The 3,333-nt window shown below is 32.2% G+C and overlaps 1 long non-coding RNA gene across 1 annotated transcript in view; it reads right to left on the bottom strand.

Moving 5' to 3' along the window:
* The window catches only part of LOC145292351 (uncharacterized), a 245,932-nt gene extending 242,829 nt beyond the window's left edge, over positions 1 to 3,103 (bottom strand). Inside the window, exon 1 of the long non-coding RNA XR_013869581.1 lies at positions 2,953 to 3,103. This is a non-coding gene — a long non-coding RNA (uncharacterized LOC145292351). The remainder of the gene's footprint in view (positions 1 to 2,952) is intronic.
* Positions 3,104 to 3,333: the final 230 nt, after the last annotated feature.

Raw genomic sequence — 3,333 nt, 5'->3', positions numbered from 1 at the left:
AATATGCGTTTTATTTTTTATTACCTTTTTTTCTGTTCAGTTGTATTTTTGTTTCAGCTACGCGACCGTTTTTATGCTTGCATGGATGTACGGGTGTGTATGTGTGTGTGTGTGTGTGTGTGTGTGTGTGTGCACATCCATGCTTACGCACACATACTCAGCTTAACACTCTAAGGTCAATTGAGGTCAATGGGAGCAATGCGGGTGTATATATACGCATTTATGCATATGCGCATGTGTTTACATGTTGAGACGGAGATGTATGTGTATATGTGCGCGTTTCTTTATGTGTATGTGTGTGGGTATGCGCGCATGTGTGTGCTCGTGTGTGCGGCTCAAGGCTAACCTTATCAAAACACTTAACAACAAATAAATAAAATAAATAAATAAATAAATAAAAAGATAAAAATCAAATAGATAAACCGAATCGTAGTCCCTCCGCCTCCCAGCCTAAGCGAACACCCAACAGGTCAAGACATACCAAGAAATCATCTAACTAACGAGACGCCAACAACCTAAACCTTAGAACCCTAAATTTAAAGTAACCTCCTCTCTTACCCCTACATATCTCCCTCCCCCTCCATATATCCCTATGCTCTTAGCCACACCAGTGAGGAACTTCCCAGACCCCCCACAACCACCTAATGTTCTTGAACTCCAAAACTAAAGCATTACCGACCGACCAAGCACCCCGCCCCACCTTCCTCCTTTTCTCTTTCCACTTTTCTCGTACCCTCCCCTGACATCATTCATTCCTTCATTCCACCATAAACGAACTTTTCTGTAAAGTCTGAGGAGGCTACATAACGGCCAAAAAACGGTCGCGAAGCTGAAACAAAAGTGTAACTGAACAGAAAAAAAGTGGTAATAAAAAAATAAAACGCATATATATATATATATATATATATATATATATATATATATATATATATATAGTAAATAATTATATCAGCCCCTTTAAGAAACTCGTATCTTATTGTTGAACACTTTCAGTTAAAGTAAGTCGGTCAATTTAGCTCTTATGCATAGATCATCATCTAATGATTAGATCATGCTGCTGACGTAAAAAACATTTAAAGATAAAATCTTTAATTTCAACGTTATTTCACGCAGTTAACGGTAGCTGAATGGATACGCTCCTTGCTAATCAAGCCAGAGATGACTTGTGTCGCCGGATTCGAATCTATCGAATGGTGTTAATCGTGAGACTCTGCACTGAAGATTCCCGAAAGGATGAAATACTAGTGCCTGTAGGTATTTAATTATTATAGTAAATAATTATATATATATATATATATATATATATATATATATATATATATATATATATATATATATACATATATTCGAAGGTAAACAGTTACATTTGGTCACTACAAACAGCCATCTGTTTCATTCAATGAGGCTTCGTTAGACGACGCTGAACCATTCGACGCTATAGAAAAAAAGAAAAAGTGATCTCTTCAAAAAAAAAAAGAAAGAAAAACCCATAAAAGTTGCGAGCTCTCTAAAAAAGAAGGATAAAAAGGTATAAGTCGTATTTCAACCTTTTTTGGAAAATCGTTTGAACATAAGCATAACTCGCATCGACAGTTGGATATATAGACAATATAAATTTAAAATTATTAAAATGGGGCGTATTTTACCAGAGCAGTAGATTATGTTAATGGGTGGGGGTGATTTAAACTGACTTCTCCATTTTTATCCATTTTTTAGAGAGCTTTCAACTTTTATGGTCTTTTTTTGAAGAAGTCACATTTTTCTTTTTTTTTCTTTTTTTTTTCTATAGCATCGAATGGTTCCGGGTCGCCTGACGAAGTCTTATTGACTGAAACAGATGGTTGTTTGTAGCGACCAAATTTACCTTCGAATAAATAATAAAAAATATTTTGTTCTTGTTATCGAGCACTATCTAAAAACCTCGTTGAGTTCATTAGTTCCTACTCTTAAATATCTCAAGCCTGGGTATATATATATATATATATATATATATATATATATATATATATATATATATATATATACATACATATACATATATATATATATATAATTATAAAACTCAAATGATCTTGTAACGATGTATGTAGCCCACTTTCCAGTTGACGACCTCCGGTTGCGCATGCACGCATGTCCTGCGCACTGAAATATAAAAGTTATTATTTCGAAATTATTATTTAACATGGAAAGAGTGGGGTTTAAAATAACTTAAACGTAATACAGAAATGAACGACGTAAAAAAAAAAGCAGACAGTATTAACAATTGTTTATTTGGATAATTTAAACGCGAAAAACAAAACAACAAAAGACAATTGGGACGCTGAAATATTAAAGTTATTATTTGGAAATTAGTATTTAAAATAGGAAAACTGTGGTTTAAAATTAACAAAAAAAAACAAAAGAACAATTTGGACGCTGAAATATTAACGCTATTATTTCGAAATTATTATTTAACATGGGAAAAGTGGGGTTTAAAATAAACAAAAAAAAGAACAATTGAGACGCTGAAATATTGCATTATTATTTCGAAATTAATATTTAACATGGGGAAGAGTGGGGTTTAAAATAACTTAAACGTAATACAGAAATGAACGATGTAAAAAAAAGCAGATATATCAAACTTTGAATTTAACTATAATAAGTATTATGGTATCTGTTCAGTGCACATTTACCTATAAGTATGGCTAACCACTTATAATTCAGTAACTGAATTTAAAAAAAAAATAATCAATTATAATAAACAGAACGACTCATATAAATCTATCTATATTCTTTTTTTCATTTTAATATACTTTCATAGAAATGTTTCTGTTATGTCAAAAAAAAACCCTATTTTCTTTACGTCACAAGTGTCACGCTTATACATGAATTCCATAGCTAATATAACGTACTGACCCAACGGGTCACGGGTAGTCTAGTATATTGTAAAAAATAAAGAGGAGTGATTCTTACGTTGTGTGAGCTCAACCGTCATGGGATGAACGAACCAATATGAGTGAAGCGTGGAAAATGGTATTCGTAATCAAATGGGTAGGAGGATAGTAGGAGATAGTTTCAAACCTATAAAACAGCTTCTTTCATTCTCATGAGCAGTTAAAATATTGCTATCGTGGCGACTAGTCCATTTTATGTTTGCTCCTACCAAACATGTTGATACTAGTCGTTACTAGCAACTGTTGGGTGGGTGACTTAATGGGCATTATATATATATATATATATATATATATATATATATATATATATATATATATATATATATATATATATATATTAGTTAACATCTCATAGTATGGTACGATAATGCATACAGAAAGGGAGTAAACTAACATGTAT

Source organism: Euprymna scolopes, chromosome 13 (assembly GCF_053919585.1).
Source record: "Euprymna scolopes isolate OS-2025 chromosome 13, ASM5391958v1, whole genome shotgun sequence".
Classification (NCBI taxonomy): Eukaryota; Metazoa; Mollusca; class Cephalopoda; order Sepiida; family Sepiolidae; genus Euprymna; species Euprymna scolopes.
The sequence above is the reverse complement of the archived record's forward strand: the minus strand, read 5'-3'. Positions and strand labels throughout refer to the sequence as shown.